The following is a 21,538-nucleotide window of genomic DNA, read 5'->3' on the forward strand; positions in this document are numbered from 1 at the left end:
CTGCTGCAGCCACCGGGGACCACCCGAATCATCAAAGCTTTCTGAATCAATTCTAAGAATTGATTTGGACCTTTAAATTTGTTCCCTGATTCAATTCGGATTTGGAGAGTCAGCCACCAAATCAGGCTGAATCTCCTCCGAATCATCACTTGAAGCTTCAAACAGCTGTACTGCACAGGGGCCACTGCCAGCCAGGTCCAGTCTGCACGCAGGAGATTGGAGCTTGACTGCAGGCCTCCGTGCTGTCCCGCCCCACTTAGCCATTAGGGCTCCTGGGAGCTGTGGGGTTGGTGGCTGTGTGTGTGTGCACATGCATGTGTTCAGGGTCAGGCTATATAGGTGTGTGTGTGCATGTGCGTGTGTGTGGCGCCCCCTGTCCTGGATTTCCTTTAAAATAATATGGTTACCTGATTGATAGTAAAAATTACTCTATTAGAAATTAATCTACAGATACGTGAGTAACAAGATTAGTTGATAATGTAGAAAGAGTAAAAGACAAAAGTATTTTAAAAAGTGTTGAGTTAAACTGAATGAAAAATCTGAACATGAAATTCACAACTAGCAAACCACCTCACAATATGCAGCTTGATTAAATCATTGAGCAGGAAGTTGTTACTTTGTACACAGCCTCCTAACATGAAGCATTTAGGAGCAGAAAGTATTAGTATTTAATGACAACAGACAATTCCTAGGATACGTGTGTGTGTGCATGTACACATACAAGCACATGCAGCAGAAAGGATGATTTTGAAGCCAAATATAGTGCAGATGAGACATATGGTCACAGTATTCTACTTTTATTAATAGGTTGTTGCTATATTTATTGAACTTTCAATGGCCTGAATTAAAAAGACAGTCTATCATATTTTGATTCCTATCAGTTAACTGTACTAGTCAAGGGGAAAGGAACTGGGCTTTGATGTGGGAGGGTTCAGTTTCTTCCACCTGCCTTTACAGATCATTTTGCCAAATTAGTGTCCTTTATTAAAGCAATATGTGTCATCACCCAGACTAGAATAATGATCGTATTCAATACAATATGCACGCAAGCTATTTGGTCCAATTGTGCAAACTACCCATAAACCCAGTTACCAGTCAATTAAACAGGATTTACAGCTACTCTCCTTTGCCAGTGTGGAACAAAGCAACCAGAAAATAACAGTGAATATATACCATTAGGTATGCAGCTTCTGATGAGAGTGTAAAATGAGGACCAAAATCTGCCTTCTCTATATGTCAGATATAAATAACCTGCCTTTCAGTACTGAAAATAATATGAGATACATCTATCTAGAGGATGAATGCTCCTACATAAAGATGCACTAATTTATTTTCATTTGTGCAAGAAAAGACTAATTAATAATCATTATGTAGCCTCTTTATCTCATTGTTTTTACAGATAAAATAAAGGCATTTCCTCAAACCAAGCTATCAAGCATTGGGCCTAATTATGCCTACCTCACTCAATGCTTTCTCCCAGTCAGCGTACAGCCAACTCACCGTGTTTCTAAAGAAGGCCTAACTTTAAACCTTCCTCCAAACGCATCTCTAATATCTTTCCCTACATTGTGTGTACATGGAGAAACTAAGATGTTAAAGACTGATTGTACACTATGCATAGCATAAGGGCAAAAGAGTAAGTCATTGGTAAGACAAGGCTTATAAAATATGAAAATAAAAGGATTAAAATGGTACTAAAATAGATAATAGGACAATTGCTAGAAAGTAGGTTTAGCTTTACTGTCTCCAGCTTCCTTTCTCTCCTAATGAGCCAGATTCCCTACAAAACCTATGATGCAGCAGAGAACCATCCACAACCAGAGTAGCTGGGCTGCAGGGTAAAATAGAGGTATAAAGCACCTGACCTACTTCTCTAATGTGATGTGGTTTAATGTTGAACTAACACAAAAAGAAACATTCTGATATTTCCATATTGGAAACTTCATTTCATAAACAGGTTAGATACTTTGCCTTGTCATCCTGGCCAAATGCACCTGGGAAGAGCAGAATTTGTAGTGGGATGGAAATTCTGATTTCAACCAGCTACTGCTTCATATTTATTATGAATCATCCTCTACTCCATCTTTCTGTATCCCTGTTCATAATTTTCTTTATTTGGTCTCCCCACTGTCTTCCTTTCTTGTTTTTTAAAAAAAATAATGCTTGAAAGTCACACAGTAATTACTCAAATCCAAGACAAAATTCTTTTCCTCATTCAACACCGAGGGAAAAAAGGTCTTGTCCTGGATTTGAGTACTGTCCTAGGCAGGCAGCTGCTGTAGGTCTGGTCCTGATCTGGGCCCAGCACTAGAGCCAGCGTGGACACTGCTGCCTGGAGTCAGCAGCAGCTGCAGTAGCTTTGGATCAGAGCAGGCAACATTATAGATCAGGAAGGAGGGAGCATGCATCTCAAAACCAAGCCCATAACTTTCTGGAATAACTCAAGTCCTTGGAATAGGGCAGTATATTAGCATATATCTATAGAGAATATACTTTCTCTCAAATCAATAAATTAAAAAACAGAAGTGAAAACTGTTCACATTTTATAAAATAAACACACAGAGAAACCCCTAAGGCAGTGGGGGCCATCCTTTCAGGCAGATAAGCTCCCCACACTCCCTGTGTACCACTCCCATCCCTTTCCCCTGCCCAATCAGTTGCTCCTCTTTCTGCTCCCTGACCTGTGCTCCCTGCCTGATTTGCTGTTTTGCGTTCTGGTGTTGTGTTACTTGTCCCTTCTCCAGTCTACCACATGGCAGCCTGTGTATGTGGCATGTGTGGCACACATGCTGTAAGTTGGCCACTCCTGCTCTGGAGCATATTCACCGATTTTTTTCTTCAGTCCCAGTCACTTGATGTTTGTCATCCTACACAGATATCTGCACAAAATGTCAGGTTCACTTATTAATGTTTAGATGTGTAATGCTCTCCTCTCTCATATGTAAGCTCTCTGTTCTGCTAGCTTCAGCAATTATGTGAAGAACATGAGGCTACAAACTGAGCACTCCCTAGCAGGGCTGTGTTCATGAATGTGATGTCTGAACTTGGGACAGATGAATTATGGATGTAAGTTGTTTACTTAAGACAGTGAATGGTGCACCAGTGTGCTTGAACATTAGGTCTTGTGGTTGGACTCTCCAAGCACTCTGTGCGGTGCCAAATTTCAGTTTCCTGCATACCAACCTGCAGGAAACCGATTAAGTTGGAACCTCGGCTTGTGGCTTTCTGATTGTTCCCGTTCCTTGCGTGGCAGGCAGTCACTGAAATGCAAGCTTTCCTTTCCCTTTTGCTAAAAGCAAGTCCTTAAAAAGTTTTAAGGATAGACAAGCCACATGGCAACAACCCCTTTGGAGGGAAGAGCAGCTTAATCTAAACATGGGAAGGTAGGTTTCCATGCCTACAGGCTTCCCCTAGCAATGCAAGGGGGCTATGTGGCTATTTCTCCAGCTCTGGCAATAACTGATTTTTCAATTTAGTCTCCAAATATGAACAGTGGGTGAAAAAAAGAAATGTTATTTTTATTTTTTTTCTTCCAGTGAATGAAATGAATAAAAAACCCCCATCTTCATTGCAAGTCAGATGAAATATTGATCCCCTCCTCCCACCAAATGTTTCATTGTTGGTTCAGTTGCAAGAAAAAACAAAAGGAAAAGATTTGCAAAAGGATGAGCGTAAGAACACCGCCCCGCCCATCTTTTCCCTCCAGTCTACTGCTTCATAGCACACCTTGCAGCATGGCTGTTAGGACACTCTTCTGGAAGATCTCTCAGATTGGGAACGGGACTGAACTCAGTCCTCCCGCCTTCTAGGTAGGGGATATAACCATTGGGCTCTTTAATAATTGAGGAAGACTGCCATTTTTCTCTGAGCAGTTTGGTGAGCCTAGCCCTGAATTCCACTCTTCTCCCCACCCCATCTGGAACTTTTTGGTGAATTTGACCCAAATTCACAGTTACTATCATGACATCTGAAACCAAAGTTTGGGGGAATTTTTTTCCCCCATGAGAAAATATGTGCCTTACTCTACCAACGGCAGTAATGTTTTTCATTCAAAGCAAAAAGAGGACAGATTTTAGTCGGTGAGACAAGCAAAATGTGTCTTTGAATTTAACTAAAATAGGATATTTATTGATGTTTGGCAGAGGTGTTCCTTTGGGTTTGAAGTGGAGATGGAGGCCTGCTGGGCATCAAGGAAAGAACATGTGTAGGTATTAATAACTGTAATATTCAGAGATTTGTGAAAAGCTTTTCTGAAAAGCTCTGCTCCACAAAACATCAGAATGTTTGGTGATCTTCCTCTTCCAGATTCATCTTCTCCCTTTTCCCCCCCAGTTATTCTGCTGATTCCCATTCTTTCCATCCTCCCATTCTTTTTATCACTGAGCCCCAAGAGCAGTACTTTCTTATCCTGACCTTGTGAGTCACCTGACCTGATATATGCCTAAATCTTAAGTGCTATGTGACTGATGAGGTGAATGTCTTAGATCTGTCACATTGTCTGCTGTCTTTGTCATTCACATTCTAACAGTCTGGATTTTCCTGAGGTGCCCAGGAACTAGCCAGATTTGAAGCAGCAGCCTGTCCAGAGGAGACTGCCAACATATTTGACATCAAGATGGAGAAAGGATTTCAGTAAGACGGGGGTTTAGGAAAGGTCTTTTGGGAGTCACCAAGAGAAGAAGGCATGTATTAAAACTTTTATGAATCCAGAAATGGCTTTTATTTCCATCAGTCCAATAGCTAAGAAACAGATAGGAATGGCTCTTTTTTCCTACACTAATCCATCCGTATCAGACAAGGAGATCCGTGTGCTAGGAAGAGTAAAGACAAGGATTTGAGTGGGCAAGAAGGAACATAAGGACAGATGGATAAAGGGAAATCTTTAAGTTTAGGGTAATTTTGTTTTAAAGTCAGTATGCAATTTGGGGGGCCTTTTGTAAACTAGCTCTTTGGACCTTTAGAAGTTTGGCTGCCACAAGTGTTTACATCACCAAAATATGTCTAAAGGGTGGTGGGGGAGAGAAATAGGATGATTTATTTATCTGAATTCTTGGAGGGACAAAGTGATTGCAGTGTAGCACTTCTCTGTAAACTAATATTGACATAAAGGACAGCAGGAAGAGATGAAAACAATGAGGAGTTTCTGTAGCACTTACATGTCACAAAGGCCTATTAACCAATGTGTACAGAGGCACTAAATTGATTTGGAGGACATACATATACATCCTGTAGGTGACTGCAGCAATAATAAGCACTTTACAAGATTACTTCCTTTACAAATGCACATAAAAGATTTGATGACCTTATATGCCTTTGTTTGCTACTGGTCTTACCTCTTTAAAACATATATTCTGGACTTCCACTGGATTCAGTGCACTTTGAATCATGAAAATCTGTAGCAGCAAGACTGCTTTAATCAATTTTACATGGAGTGTCATGCACTGGTTTATTTGTATTAGACTGAAGTATGCAGGCCTGTGGCCTCCCTGAGATCCTTCTCAAATGATTAGGCTGCCTCAAGGTGTAAAATTTTAAATACCTAGTTTATTTTTCACCTAGAAGGTCAACAAGATCATGCTTTGCTCCTTGACTAAAATTACTTGTATTCTTTAGGCACCATGTTGGAGTATTTGGAGAAATAATTTTAAATAATATAGCATTTTACAAATGCATTTTACAGCATTTTACAATCTGTTCTAATGTTAACTAAAGCAAAGCTAGGTTAGAACTATAATTTTAGAGCTTACCTATTTCTGAAAGCTCTAATATACTTTCTATATGCATGTCATTTAAAAAAAATCCTACTAGTTTTGAAGAAGACTTTTTACCTGCAAATTTGTTTATTAGACAGGACAAAAAAAAAGTTAAAAAGTGCAACCATTTATGTGAACTGACCTAGCAAAGTCTGGGACTGAGTGTATCTGCAAAAAGTTATATGATTAGAATTGTCAGTAACACTTCCTGGAGCCATTAAAACATGTACATATCTGCCAGTGCATTTATTTGACAGCTTTTAGTGAGCTCACTGGAAGTGCTCTGCAGACTTTTCCTCACAGTCAAAAACTAAACACCAAGAGAGTCTGATATTACAAAAAGTGTTCAAAGAGGAAAAAAAATGTTTAGAGACAGAAGGATTCTAGAGGTGCAAGTGTCATAGAATTGAGTGCATTACCTTTCCAAAGAAGCTGGTACATCTGAGTCACCATACAAACCTAATTAATTACCATTCAAATATAAAACTCTGCCTCCATATCATATTCAGCATATGGGACCACTGCCACTAGGGTATGCATGCAAGGAGTCTTCTCCTCTTATCCAGTCACTTCTCTCTTTCCCGTTCCCTACAAAATAAGCAGGAGTAATCTTAGTCTCTGAGCTTTGGGTACAGTGATGGTTATAAGGACTGTTCTTTCTAGAAGATAATGGAGATGGTACCTATTGTTCCAAAATGGCGTGAAGACAATTGGAGACATGGCTGCTCTGTATGGAAGCTTGTAGGAAAGCAAACTTCACTCTTCTAAAGGGTGCTGCTGCCCGCAAATCCTATCACCATGCTGAGGAAACAGGCACCTATGTTTCCATAGCAGAGTGATTCTTCTACTATTGGGCACTAGTGAGGCCTCACCCAGGTACTGGTGTCTAGTTTTGGGCTCCTATGATGGTCTTATAAAAAAACCCAGGGGATTGTGGGCTGGCAGAGTTCCTGGTCAGGTGGGTTGGGAACTGGCTAAGGAGTCTAATCCAGTAGATGGATCTGTATCACCTTGGTGGAAGGTGGCCAGTGGTATCCCAGAGGACTCAGTTCTAGGGCAGTGCTGTTCAATATTTTTATCGATGATTTAGCTGAGGATGTGGAAAGCACACTGGCTAAGTTTCCAGATGATACTAAGTTATGGGGAAAAGCGGTCATGCTAGGGGATAATATACAGATCCAAGCAGACCTGGACAAGCTGAAAAGGTGGGTGGAGTGGAACCAGATGCAGTTCAATAAGATAAGTGCAGAGTGATTCATCTGAGGAGAAGTAATGATGAATATAGGAAACATGAATATAGGTTAGGTGGAGATGTACTGGACTGCATGATGGCTGAAGAGGACCTTGAGGTTATGGTTGATCACGGGATGAAAATTAGCCACCAGTGTGATGCTGTAGCATACTGGGATGTATTAGCTGATGAGTCACAAGCAGGACTAAGGAAGTAATACTTCCTCTCTACTCGGTGCTGGTGAGACCCCAGCCGGCGTACTATTGTTCAGTTCTGGGCATCACACTTCAAAAAAGACATGGAAGAATCTTGAAAGGGTCCAGCAAAGGGCCACAAGAATGATTAAGGGCATGGAGGACAAACCTTAGGAGGAAAAACTAAGGGATCTGGGACTGTTCAGCCTGAGGAAGAGAAGATTAAGGAGGGACTTGATGGCCATCTATAAGTATGCAAGGGAGCTGGGAGAAAAACTGTTCATTAAGGTGCCCCAAGGCAGGACAAGGAGCAATAGCCATAAACTTTTAGAGGAAGGCTTCAGGTTAGATGCAATGAAGAACTTCTTTACAGTAAGGGTCACCAGAATCTGGAACAGACGTCCCAAGGAGGTGGTACAGTCCCCAACCTTGGAAGTCTTCAAGAGGAGACTGAACAGACACCGTGCTGGGATCATTTGATCTCAGCAGTATTGCTGCCCAGAGCAGGGGGGTTGGACTTGATGATCTTTCGAGGTCTCTTCCAGCCCTTAATTTCTATGATTCTATGATAAGGCTGTAGGAGACTGGATTAGGTGCAAAGGCCTCAAGCTGCAGCAGAGGAAATTGAGATTGGAGATTAGAAAGAACTTTCTGACTATGAGAGTGCAAGCACTGGAATAGGCTACCTGGAGAAGCTGTGGAATATCTATCTGGAGATATTTTCAAGAGCAGATAAGACAGACACTTGCCTGGGATAGTCTACTTAGTGATGATCCTGCCTTCAGCAGGGAGCTGGACTAGATTACCTCATGAGGTCCCTTTCAGCCTTGATTTCCTATGAATCTATGATCTATAGCATTCAGCTGGAGGCACTGAATCTCACCTTAACAAGACTATGGGTAATGCCCCAATTTTCTGTATTAGACAGTGGTTGCAAATGGTGCATACAATTCAATTGAATGCAACTCTCTTCTTTTTCAGAAGACTTGTAAAGAGAAGCTATCAGTGTTAACATCAAAACATTTGCAGCTAGTAGTAATTTCAGAGGCATAATTAAAAAGGAAATACTACTCCCTGTCACCCTACAGCATTTCATGAAACTGCCCATTGTGTTAGAGCTAACCTAATTTTCATTTCCAGAGTTACCATCTCTGAAGCCAAGTTCATTTACAGGAGAGCAAATCACAAGGAGAAAACTCAGTTTTCCCTTAGAATTATACAAAACTTGACCTGCTCAGCTACCAAATTACTTCCCAAGCATTCACACTTGTGTGTACTAGCTAGCTGCATAGATGCTATGATGGTGAAGTCATGTAACTCACAGTGTTGAATGCATTTACCCTCACAACAGTCTGTGGGTTGGAAAGTGCTGTTTTCCCCATTGTACAGATAGGCAACTGAAGCACAGAAAGAGGAAGGCCAGGGTCTCCAAAGGATTTACTAGTAGATGCCCGAGACATAGGTAGTTTTTAGATATGTAAGTTTATAGGTACAGATCTCGAAACCTCTGCCCTTCCCCTTAGGCATATGACTTTCCACCATTAAATGTTTTACAGTGCATTGGAGTAGCCTCCCTGCACATCTGATGGCTTCCGTGCCCATCTACCTTAGGTGCCTAACTCAGGCCTATAGGGTATATTTTGGAACCAAATGCCAAGAAAGTGAGGTGCTGCAATGCCTATTCCCTTTGTGAATCCATCTCCAAGTGACTTGCCTAGGGTTACAGAGGCAGCCTGTGCTACATCATGAGTTTCTAAGGGTAGAAACAGATGTTGCATTTGTGCCACCTTAAGAATTTTTAAGGAAGCAAAAATGACAAGAATCCCTGTGACATCCCTTTGTCATGCCACATCAATGGTGTGACAAAAGGTAGCATTAAATAGTGCTGCTTGATTGAATTGGGTGTTTATTTGCTCTGTAGCAGGAGAGTGTAGGCAACCGAAAGCTGCCTGCACTCCCCATCTGCCCTGGGCAGGTGCTCCATGGGTTTGAGGGGCCCAATCTTGCACACCCCAGGAAATCCAATGCAGGATTCAGGCCCTCAGGACTGGTTTACCTGCTTATAGAGACATGCCCTGGGGAATCTTGGGGCACCTCTCTATAAGCAGGGAAAGTCAGGGTTCCCTACTTATGGGATCCTGGCCCAGAATCACATGGGGCACAACTCTGCAAGAAGGGTAAGCCCACACAGGTGGAGGCATAGGCTCCAGGGAATCCCCTGTGCCCCATGTCTTCATACAGAGGCATGGGGCAGTATGGGACCTGGTGACCTGCACCTCCGTGGCAGGACCCATGCTGACCTGTGCTTCATGTGGAAACATGGGCCATTGTGGGCCCTGGTCTTAAAACTTGGGATGCTGCAAATTCCCTTTGTCCTGCACCACCCCTTGCTCTCTTGCTAGGAGCCATGCTGACCTGTGCTTCATGTGGAAGCACAGGTCAGTGTGGGTCTTGGTATGGAGGTATGGGATGCTGGGGATTCCTTGGGTCCTGTACTGACCTGTGCCTCTGTCTGAGGTACAGGTTGGTGTGGGACCTGGGCCCTACCATGGAGGTGGAGAATCCCCATGCAAGGGGAACATGTCACCCATCATCCACATCATGTGGGAGGTGTTTTGCCCAATAAAGTGGATCAGCTGTGGCTGGATGCATACCTCCACTTTGTTTGGTGAGGTCTGTTTTTTTACCCTCTGTTCTTTATCTAGCAACTTAATGACTGGAAGCTCTTTCATCTCTGAGAATTTTATACAGTAGTGAAACACATTAACAACAGAGGCCTGATTTGCCTCTTGTTGACTTCAGTGGTGATCTCCTGACTAATAGGGATATAAGTGAAAAGAGAAATAGGCTTCTAAGTCCTTCCCAGGAAAAACATTTTACTTTGAATCAACTGCACACCTCATTAAATCAATTCGTTTAAAAGACATTGGACTAATGTGGAATCCATGAATTTTTAAGCTACCTTGAGCTTCTCTCTCTCCATATAATTGCAGAAAAAAGCACAATATTGCTGGCACTAATGCAGTGAAGATTGGATCTTAACATTTCAATATGTTGATTAATGCCATTGCAAAGATATATTAACAAAGTGCAGAATCATTTTACCTCCAATTTTTTGCTAACTTAACACACCAAGAAACCAATACTTGAAGACAAAGACATGCTATTTTGTGATGAAATGTTCTTAGACATTGTCTGCTAAATCCCCATAATTAGCATGGTCCCTGGTGAATGTCACTGTGTATTTGATGAAACAGGGCATGAACTCTGCAGCAACACCCAGGGGGGTCTGTAATACTATCCAGAATGACTCTTGGAATTTTTAACTACTAGATAGGTTCTTCTTATCTAGGAAACTCAGGGGAGAAAGGCATTTGTCCAGTCTAATGACCCCTGTTAGCAGATTTATGCCACCTCCCTCAATACATTCCTCCTTCTCTGTCAACCCTACAGATGTTTAATTTGAAATCTGATTTCTCTTCAAGTTTTTATTTAGGAAAAAACCCATCATTTTTTAACCAAGAAAGAAAACTACCAAGGAAGATCCGTCTAACTGTCTTTATACAGAAAATATAGTGATATCATGATAATAAAGATATAATTTTGAGGTGGAAAAAACCCCAGTGACTTCTTTTGCAGAAAGAACTCACAATGCTATATACTGGAGATGAAATTTTAAGTGATTCAGCAGGATTAAAAATTAATAGGAAGATACACACTGACCCAGGACAACTTAGCCTCTGCCTCATTACTATCTATGACATGTTAGTCAATATTCGATTTTGCTTTACATGGACATGCAGAAGGAGCGGAAACATTTAGAGCTGGATGAGAAAAAGTTTCCTGCCTTTCATTTTTAAAAAAAAAGATTTTGATGTTTTTCGTAGTCCATACTGAAGGGTTTTTTGAGTAGCGGAACTCCCTCTTGCCTCCCTTCCACCCCAACACTAACTCCAGAGACGTCTCTTTCCTCCTTTCACCTCTCTCCTCCCCTATAGACAGCTTGATAATCACAGACCTGGGGTGTGGAAGACCTGGCTTTGGTTTGGGTCTCTGCTTTAAAATCAGGCAGTACAGCAGTGATTAGAGCCAGGTTTCCCACATTGTAGGTTAGCACCCTAACTAACTGGTTATTGGCTGCATAGTCTCTCCCCCACACTCTGCCACACAGACTTGCACAAAACACTCACTTTTAATAGAAACTCCACCCACAGTGGATGTAAGAAACGCCCTCAATAAATTTATTCAAGCCTTTCCTGTTCCTGTGGAGAATTTTGGCTTTAAAAAATTGGTATTTTGCCTAAAATATTCAACTGACTCTAGGACAACCATCAATGTTTCTTTAGGTATCCTTATTTATCTTTTATTTTTCAAATTCATCTTTCATATCTCATGAGAAATATGACTGTGAAATGATATATAAATATTTCAAATGAAAATCCTGAAACAGTTTAATATTAGTATCAGTTTCCTTCTAAATGAGCTTTCACAGTGGGAATCGTAAGAAAATTCAGATGGGTTTCATTTTGCAAACTCTTATCTGCCAGTTTTTCAAAATGAAATTTGGGGTGCACCGAGGTCTCTTTTTTCTGTCCTGTTCTGGGTGTGGTTAAACAATAGGTTGAGATGTAGTGTGTACGTAATGTTATGTACTAGAGGGTACAACACATCTATAAGATGAGTGATCACACTTCAGGTGAGCAATATAGCGTAGAATGGAAAAATGCTGTCTGCTGTATTAAGAGCTAACTCCTTGATCAAATGTACCCTCTAAACAAATAACCTCTGTGTGTGCTAACTAGCCTAATTAATCTTCATGTTAGATTAACTTGATAAAATGTTGACCTAATTTGGGATTAAAAGATTACACACAACATTTTGAGCTGAAAGCTGTAACATGCCTCATGTCAACACAGTAATGACAGAATTAACCTGGCAAGCCCTCTGCAATCTATGCATTAGAAGCTGCTACTTGAACAGAGTTTTGATGATTTATTGTAACTGCCAAACAAAAAGGCTAATATTGAAACTTTCATATTTAGTTGAACAGCACTATGTAAATCAGACATACATTAAGGGAGGCCATAAAATCAAAATTAAAAAAAAAAATAGCGATCGAGTATACTTTATTCATTTTGCCATGATATGCTGAATCAATTCTGATAAAACAGATGCTGGGTCTAGTAATAAAAACTAGATAAAAGGTCTTTCACTTTGTCTAATATATACATGAAATAACAATAGAGGCTTCTTCTTTCTCAACCATCAGCACCATCTTGAATTTTATCAGGCCGGTTTGATGGAGGTAGAAGGGATAGAGAGACATAAAATGACTATCACACGTTTAAAGCATGTATCGTTCACTACATCAGGTGCCAGTGTTTAGGTTTAAGAATATACTATGAACGCTAAACTTACTCATTGTACTTCTTATGATAGGTCACAGCTGAAAATGAATATATAAGAGCATGAAAAAACTGATCATCACTTCTGAGATATCTCCTCCCTTTAAGGGAAAAAACTATATACCGTCTCATTGGGGATGGTGGGGAAGAAATGCTGACTTCCTTACTCAAAATCAAGGAAACAGAACTGGACAAAAAGTACTTCCAAGCTCACATGGAATTTGCCTCCACATGGAATCTGTAATTCTGAGGGAAAATGAGCATGAAACAAACAAACGTTACTTCTGAGCATAGGTGGATGGAAATTCCCATGTAGCATTAAGCTGTGTGATGCCCACTAACACCAAGAAGTTGTGTAATAGTGCAATACTTTTATATTATCCCTGATAGTCTCATACCAGGAGAAGCAGCCCAGTTTTCATCTTCAGTGCTGTGAAGAAAGAAGAAAGGTCAAATATTTCGAAGACCTTTTATTCCCAAGAATAAACATCTCACATATGCTCCTATAGACTATGCTTAGCACTGGGGAGTTAGAAGAAGAACCAGTCAAGCATGAAGACTCCATAAAAACAAGTGACATGGAAAGATTGAATCAGGTTGAGAAATGGGGAGAAGAAAGTGTTCTTGAGGGCTTCAGAAGCCAGCCCTGTATAATGTAGGAGGGTCCGAGGAGGAAGCCAGTGGTATCTTGTGTGAGCATTTTGGAGAGCTGGGTGGCATCAGCATGTGATTTGAAGCAGGGGACTTTTTTTTGCTTGCTGCAGTATCTGGATATAGTATTCTCTGGTGTATTCCTGGATGGAATTTGGGGACTCGTGAGAAATAATTTGGTGGACCTGCCAATCATGCTGTCTCCAACAATAGGGACTAAACATAGAGATCAATTTACTGATGATGTGCCAGCTGAAATAAATCCAGAATACTTGTCCATAAATTTTTTGGCTTTACAATACTAACAGCAGGAAAAGGGAAAAAAAGGAAGAGTGGCCAGCCCTCATTTAAGTCAATAAAGTTAAATGCATGGGGAGCTAGTTAGGAACAAGGCTGTATCTGGTCCTTGTATGCAAAGGTGGTGGGGATTGAAAATGAAGGAATCCTTTCACTAAGGGGCAAAGGAGAATAACAATCCTTTTTCTTTAGGGTAGTCAGAAAATACTCCTCCAAGACACAAATATTGCCCATAGGTAGAAAGCGTGAACTAAATACTGGGGAGCTGGGGAAGGGTAGAGTCTGGATCCCAGAAACTAATCTGAAATCAGCCAGATTTACTTAAGAACAATATATCATATTGAATATTTTGGTAATATTGTGAAGGAACAAAGCAAAAAAAAAAGTGAAAGGTATTTCTTTTTGTGTTTCTTATTCTCTGCATTAAAATTTTGAAACAGTTTTAGCAATCCTTTAATATTAGACTTTTGGGAGATATTTTTATTATACAGACCTAATAAGGTCTTAAGATAAACATGCCATTCAGTGTTCCTCCTTCTTCCCCCCCAAAACAGGAAGATAAATGAATGAGTGCTCTGGATTTGTTTCTGTTAAAACACAGTGTCCCTTGATAATTTATTACCTCAGTTATTTCTATGCATTAGGACATTGCTTTTCCTATATTAAAAAGGGAGCAGGATATTGAAGTTTTCCTAAACTTACCATTACTAATGTCCCAAAGAAGAGTGTTCTGAAGTGTTTTATTATATTCTGCCACTTATCATAAATCCATGAAAGAGAAGATTAATGATCCACCCAAGTTTGGTCAGACAAACTTGGGGAGATTTTGAAAACTGAGTAAAGGAATTAACAGCATTTTTTGTACTAATGGACAGCGGTTGTACCAAACTGTGTTGCAATTCCTGTTATTTCTTAAAAGCTACCCAGTCCTGTGATAGTTCTTTACTTGGACAGAACAAAATTAAGCAAAACCCATGAACTGTTGGTGGCTCTGTGGATGGCATTTTAACTGGGAGACCTTACAAAACCAGTTCAGTTAGTCTGTAATAGGGAGAACTAGGTAGCTGAACATTATGTCTGTTCAATGAAAAGTAAATATGAGACCTGGATTCATTACTCTTTGGAATGGTTCAGCCAGTTAATTCCATCTATACCTAGATGCTATGGGGAGTTTAAGAAAAAATTTTCATCACTTCTTAAATTGTATGTCTTAAATTGCCATGTAAATGTCTTGTGATTTTACTTCTCATGGCTCTATTTCAATGATAAACAAAGCAACCATCTATATAGTTCATATGGCTATTTATAAATTGCTTTGGAAGCACTTAGGAGTAGAACACATTTTGTCCTGTTGAGTCATCAAGATTTAGCTAATCAAATCTGTGCAGGCAGTTGCTATAATAATGAAGTGTGCAATAGTGTAATTCTATGTGTGCATTACCTAACTTCTTTTTCCACATGTAGTTACTATTAAAGTGTGCACAACACTGACAATGTATGCACATAGTTGTTATAGGTCCAGTTCTTAAACAATTTCATGTTTGCTGTCATTTATGAAAATAAATAAATTCATTTATTGTGGACAATAATTAAACACAGAGGACAAGCTCCAGGTGTTTAGTGCCTCTGTAGCAATGTAAAGTCATAATCCGGGTTTATGGCCAGTTGTGATACCCCAATGTACTCTGTAAGTGCCAAAGAACCCTGCAAGATAAGGTTAATCCTATTTATTTTCATGTCAATTCTACAGTTTCTCAAGTATTATTTTATATTTCTCGAGTTATATAAAGTGCTTCACCCCACCTTTTCTCCCATTTGTGGGCCTTTTTGGAACATTTATCCAGGCGAGGAGAAAACACAGCTCAAAGTGATTTCTTTCTTTTACTGCTTTTTTTTTTTTGGCAACCAGGAAGCTCAGGTTATAGCTCATCTTTATATTCTGACCACATTCTGCCAGGGTTTTAAATTAATTCTCCATTAAGTGCTTGGCATGTTATTCACTCTCCAGTGGTAAAGCTATTTTAACAACATGTTGAGTTATTAACTTTTCCCTTGAATTTTTAAAGGTTTCACAGGGTATTACTAAACTGAACCCGTTCTATAGCAAACCAGTTGAATTATTTTGTTGCCGAAGAAGAATTCTTCACTAACCAAGATCGGACCCTTCCACAGCTGAAAGCAAAGGGAGTTTTGCACTTAAACCCAGGAAGAACAGTTTTACTACCCACCATAAAAGTATTGTCATTCATTTACAAAAATAATTGAGAAATGTTTGTAATAATCTTCTACATTACTACTTCCAATCATGTAAATTACATTTGCACTAGAAATCACAATGGTACCTTGTCTGCAGATTTGTAAATATTGAGACGAAAAGAATGAAGGAAACTATGTCCTTTTAAAGAGTTTTCCCAATTTTTAAAACAATTAAGCTAATAATAACCCCCCCACACACACACACAATTAAATCCATTGCATTTTTGCCAAAGAATTTTAGGGAGTTTACCAAGCATTACATTTCTCTGAGCTACCCTAAGGGTTAATATCCTCACATTATAAATGGGGAAACTGAGGCCCAAAGAGAGTAGGTAATTTGTCCATGACCCTGGAGCCAGTCAGTGCCAGACTCAAGCACATAATTCAACAAAACTATACTAAGGCTGTTGATTAAGACAAAACTTTACACAAATCCTTCATTTTAAACTCATATGCACTGTTTCCAGTGTTTGGTTCAACAAGAATAGATTTAACCATATGCCTAAATATTTTGATGAATTGACTCACAGGACATAAGGTACAGGTACCCCAGCCAACCCATGTTTTCTAGAAAGCACCAAAAAATAACTACCCAAGATCCCTGTATAAATAAATGATCTTTGAAATATAGATAGCATAGTAATTGAACAAATACAATTCTAAAATTGGGCCATATTACACTCCCAACCGTCTCAGGGTTGTGATGAGGATGGGATGAGGATCTTGCTAGGACATTCTGGCATATGACTGAAGAAGGGTGCCTGAGCCCTCCTTCAGCTGTTCCTAGGAAAAACTCTCTGGTGCAGCAGCTCTATACAATCTGTGGTGCGCAACTAGCAAATATATCCACAAAGACATAGGACACAAATCTCCCTTATTGCCATTTTAAATTATACTGATGTCATGGCAGGGAGAAAAATAATTTTTAATTTACAGCAACCATATATTTTATAAAGCACAGTCAGAAAACTGATAAGTGCATACACAAGTTAATACTTTGTTACTCAGTATATAATTTTATACCTCTTCTAATCAGATCGGCTCAGATTCTCACTTTTAGTTAGAGCTGAGATAGCAACAGCACAAACATTTTTTGAGTTATATGCTCAAATAAAAGTTTGTTGTTTCTATATTCACCCAACTCACATGGTCACCTTCAGTGAAGTGACCGGCATTCTTGTAACAATGTTTATGGTAAATGGTTATTGGTAAATGGTTTACCAATTTAAATTTATTGGTAAATTGGAAGTATTCACCAATTAAAATTGCAAACTTCTGCACCAAAAATCTGGCTGCAACAATTCTACTCATTGATTAGGGACTAGAAACATAGAATAACATATGCATCCAATCGAAGCTAAGCAACCCATCTCAAATTTCACACAGGCAAGTCTTCAACAACTTGCATACAGACCAAGAATCATCCTCAGAAAAGTTTTTCAGAGGGAATAAATATGAAAGGAACAATTCACAAACAGAAAAAAAAGCAATTTTATCTACTAAATTTCCATCTACTATTATGGGTTGAATTCTACTGTGACAGTTGCAATGGAAGTACACTTGGAAGTTACTACTTGCATCACAAACACTATGGGCCATGTAATTCCAACTGTGGAGTCTCTATTATGTATTACAAGGGTTAAAAAACACCTTGTGTTTAATTTTCAGACGGTTGAATTTGCCACATGGGGTTGACAATTAAAAAAAAAAAATCACAGAAGAAGCAGTAGTTGAAAGTAGTACTACTACAGTAGTAGTTGAAAACGACTAATTCCATGATGAAATACGATTTTAAACGCAGCTTCTTTGCCAAGCTTCACTTAATTTATGTTAGCTGTATTCTTCCATGATAACAAATGCCCAAAGAATTAGTAATCTTTTAAAAATACCCAAAAACCCCAGACCTGACTACAATTCATAAGCAGACCCCATTATTCATAGTCTATGTCTGTGGCCAAACAAATAATTGCTAGCTAATAGCAAGGATGACCATTTTGTCAGGAAGTAGCACAATGGCCTGACACTCAGGGACAAACAGTGTTATAATGAGAAATGGAACAGATCTTTCTTGAAACTGGCATTTCAGTCGCATTGTATTCCTTTCCCCTTCCCTGCCCCTTCCGCCCCCCTCCCCCCCGTGCAAAATTAAATGGTCTAAAAATGAAGCAACATTATGAAATAACAGCTGCAGAAAAACAGGTAATTAATTTGCACTGTTATTAATAGCAGCATGATAATTCTCTTCACTGAATGACTGCAGTTTAATGCTCATTCAATTTTGAAATAGAAAGGATTATCTATTCAAAGTAGAGGTACAGAATAGAAGAAAGAAAGAAAAGTATATTCAATTTCATCATTTACCCCCAAATAAATGATGTGTACCCCCTCTCCAAACATCTGCAGGTATTATAATGAAAGTTTTAGAAGTATTTGTTCCTTTTGTTTTACAATTTGCTACTGTGACTTTCTATCTCTTCTACTATCTGTCACCAGAAAAGAACAGCTACAGAACAGTGGCAAATTCAAGTTAAAAAATTGTCTTGGGATAACAAAGAGAAAAGTTAATGGACATGGATTTACAAATTATTAATGATTTTTCTTGTCATTTCTTGAAAAATGAAAGCTATGCACGCTGTCTCTCTCCCCAAACAGATTGCATTTTATTCCTCTGCAGTTTGTCCGTCAGGCTTCACTCTGACAACATAATCCAAAACTAATCCAGAGCATTCAGTTTTCCTTGTTGGCTCTCATGCACACTGCTTAGACAAATCCTGCTACCTGTCAGCCCTCCTGTGTGTGCCAAACAGGCTGCCAGGTTAACCCCTGGGGAAGCTGAGAGACCTGCTGACTTAACCCCTGCTTCCCTTCAAATAATCCACTGTAAATACATAGAACGTTAACAGGCTAACTGCTCTAATCACGGCTGGATCCCTTAAAATCTGTTTCATACACAGCCCTTAAGAACTAGGGATCTTTGCATCACTGCTGGAAGAGGAAAGGCACTGCTTCCAATAATGCAAGCTCTGAATAAGCAGATGGCTAGGACACAGTGAAATGTTTTAATCCCCTGAAGCAGTTTGTGAAGACACACATCACTTCACTGGTCCACCTCATTGCTTACAAACTCTCCCTAGTTGTTAGGAGGAGGTCAAATACCATAAAAGAAACTCCTAATTTAGTTATAGTTTAAGATCTCCTTTCTACACACTGTTTCCGCCAGCCCTTATTAAAATTAAGCTTTTCTCTGTTTACTTTTTCACATCCGCCTGAGAGGAACACAACACAGTGCATCAGCTACAACAGGATTTCAATACACAGCAGAATTTACAAATAGTGACATTTCAAAACAATTTTGACATCTAAAAACAGACAAGCCATCTCATAGCAGCACTTACAATTCACTTCTAATATATCCAACCTGAAAAGCAGAGAACGAGTTACAAGTCCTTTCAAAATACTCACTCTTTATTCAAAAAGCCCCCCCTTCTCCTCATTGGAATTCAAGGCACATCATTCTATCTGCTGCTGCAGCATCAACAATCCACAGCAGAAAATAACTTGCGTAAGCACGGCATACCAAGGAACACTTAAAAGCCGCACTAAGCTTAGCCACATGAGAAATGTAATAAAACATCGCTCAGCTCATTTAATGTTTGGAAGGCATGATGTCCAGGTTAATATCTGAAGTGGGGGAAGGTAGAGAGTAAGCCATAGGGAGGGCTCCTGAACTCCGCCACAAACAAAACTGGGAAGGTCTATTGTGACTTCTGATAAGAACATTTATTTTACCTCAATTAAATTTCAGGCATGCCCTTGAGAGGGAAAAAAGAAAGACAGACTTCTCCCCATACATTTACACTTATTCATATGTATGCCTATGTGTATACAGACACAACACACACACCTCTGTCTCAGGAGCCTGGGGAAATGTTCTTATGCATTCTTTGTGGCACTGACCTCATGAAAACATGTGCAGGTGATAAATACAATTTAATAAAATAATCACTCATGCAAGAGGTATTTAAAAGAATCTTTTCTCTTTCCGATGCAAGAAGCGTATTTCAATTCCATTCTGCTTCTAGAGATGTTATTTGTTCTGCCACCTCTTAGTTGCCAGTTTAGCAAACAGATGTGAATCCTTAATGAACATCTCAAAATAGTGGAGTCAATTTAAGATATTTCCAATTTTGTAAAGATATCCTACAAATAAAATAGTCTGCAAAATATTTGTGCATCTCTAAACTAATGCTGTATAAAAAACAAACAATGGATGTTTTCTTCCTATCTACAGTCTGTCTTTCCCCTCTCACTTGGAAACGATAGTTACTTTGTTAACAGAAAAGTTCAGTAGAGTGTCAGACAGTAGTTTGTCTTGAGGGAGTTGACATCTTTGGTTGGGGAGAAGTCAGTTGCTTTTAAAATATATCCCTATGAGAGAGAATTTTGTCCTAAATCATAGCCACCATAGTTTTGTTTTCTGCTTTTTAAACAGGCGTTGGTTAAATCATTTATTATAAACAAGAATTAAGAAGCTGATGAGTTAAAATGAGATATGGATTCAAGGTGCTTGGAAGAGTTGATTCAGTTATCCCATACACTGCAATTTCTATTAAATTCTTGTATCACTGAAGTCAACTGGAAAATTCCTGTTGACTTCAATGGGAGCAGAATTTCATCCATAGACTGTTGAAGGCTCTAGTAGGTTGAATCTTGTTGATTAATATTTTTCCATATTCAACAAAAGTTTTTTATTTTTTACTTTTTCCTTCTGACTAATACTAAAATATTGATAAAAGTTTGGGATTCATATTAATAAGAGTCCAGTTTCATGACAAATGTTAAATGATACGTTTATAGGTATCAGCCTAAGATATTAAAATAAATTCCTAAGAGATAACTCTTTTCCAGATTATTATCTTTTAATAAATGCGCATTGTGCCTTAGGCTTGATTAAATTCACACAGCACAAGAACTCTTTAGAGAAGAACAACAGATGGCTATTTTGCTAATCAAAATATAAAGACACAAGAATTAAACTGGAACTTTGAGAGTTGCTGTTCAAAAATTCTGTTTGTGGCTGCCAAAACTTATTTAGCCTTTAGGGATTTCAGACAAATTAATTTAAAAATAACCACAGCTGAATTACCTGGGAAATATATGTATTTTAGCTGAACCTCTTTGCTTTCGTACATATTATGTTTTACTAGGTCGGTGACAAGGAAGCAGTATTAGAAACCTAGTATGGGTTATTTTATGCTACAGATGTTTGATAATACAAATACACAAGGCTCAGCTGTCAACTCCGCACTTTAAAAAAATATGATAGCTAATGTGTAACCAGTTAATATATTACAAATGAACGTTCACAATACTGGGTCTTTCAATGATAATTTTTCCTTCATGTAACACCATCTGGAAGATGTTTCCCTATTATTGATCATGTCACTCATCAGCAATTCACAATGTATTTCTTTGTACCTGGTGCAAAACCTAAACAACATGGACCTAGTTCATTGACCTTTTGATATTTGGCAATGGAGGAGCAAAGCACAAAGAGCAGAAGCACGCAACCTCACCTTGGCTTGTATTCAGACCAAGACATTCTAAAATATGAAATACATTATCAACTTTTATAGTAAAGAAAGCAATATTTTGAGCCTGATTCAAAAGTCCATTGAAGCCAATGGTAGACTTTTCATTTACTGGGCATTTGATCATAACATTTGCAAAGAGAAAGCTATCTTTTAAAAT

The 21,538-nt window shown here is 39.0% G+C and overlaps 1 long non-coding RNA gene across 1 annotated transcript in view; it reads right to left on the bottom strand.

The window, feature by feature from the left end:
• The window catches only part of LOC109309560, a 47,912-nt gene extending 28,434 nt beyond the window's left edge, over positions 1-19,478 (bottom strand). Inside the window, exon 1 of the long non-coding RNA XR_002100962.1 lies at positions 19,250-19,478. This is a non-coding gene — a long non-coding RNA (uncharacterized LOC109309560). The remainder of the gene's footprint in view (positions 1-19,249) is intronic.
• Between the last annotated feature and the right edge of the window lie 2,060 nt (positions 19,479-21,538).

Source organism: Crocodylus porosus, unplaced genomic scaffold (genome assembly GCF_001723895.1).
Source record: "Crocodylus porosus isolate Cpor-Errol unplaced genomic scaffold, CroPor_comp1, whole genome shotgun sequence".
NCBI lineage: Eukaryota > Metazoa > Chordata > Crocodylia > Crocodylidae > Crocodylus > Crocodylus porosus.